Here is a 548-nt window from a genome sequence, read left to right on the forward strand (position 1 = left end):
CTTTGCTCATCCTGGGGAACGCGGCCCCGGCATACTGACACGCACTCGCGCTTCAAGGACGCGAGGTTGGGGGCGCTACTCAAGAGCAGCCGCCAGACAACGAAAGGACAAAACCCCGCCAAGGACGCACGCCTCTATCCACCCCCCAATCCCAAACTTTGAGGGGCCGCCAGGTCTGCAGTCTCTCCAGCCGACAGGTGCGCCCCGCTGCGGGGCCCACAAGCGGCGGCGGAATGGAAACTTGTGCGTGAAGCGGGGGCTCTTTCTGCTGCTCCCGGCAGTCCTATGACCCAGCACGGGAAGGGAAGCCCAGCCCCACTGACACAGGCTGCCGCGGCCCGGCTGACCCGCAGGAACCCGGCGCCAAGAATCTTGGTGCTCGGACAGGTGCGAACTCCCGGGCGGGCGTGGAAGGTGGGGGAGGGGAGCTCCCCCTAGCCCGCAGACCCGCACCGTCCGACCTCCGATTCATTTACTAATCAGCCGCCGCAAGGAGGAGGAGAGGGAAGGTCGGAGCAGGAGGGGATGGAGGAAGAAAGGAAGGAGGA

The sequence above is a fragment of the Otolemur garnettii genome, unplaced genomic scaffold (genome assembly GCF_000181295.1).
Source record: "Otolemur garnettii isolate 467f Iridium unplaced genomic scaffold, OtoGar3 scaffold00047, whole genome shotgun sequence".
Classification (NCBI taxonomy): Eukaryota; Metazoa; Chordata; class Mammalia; order Primates; family Galagidae; genus Otolemur; species Otolemur garnettii.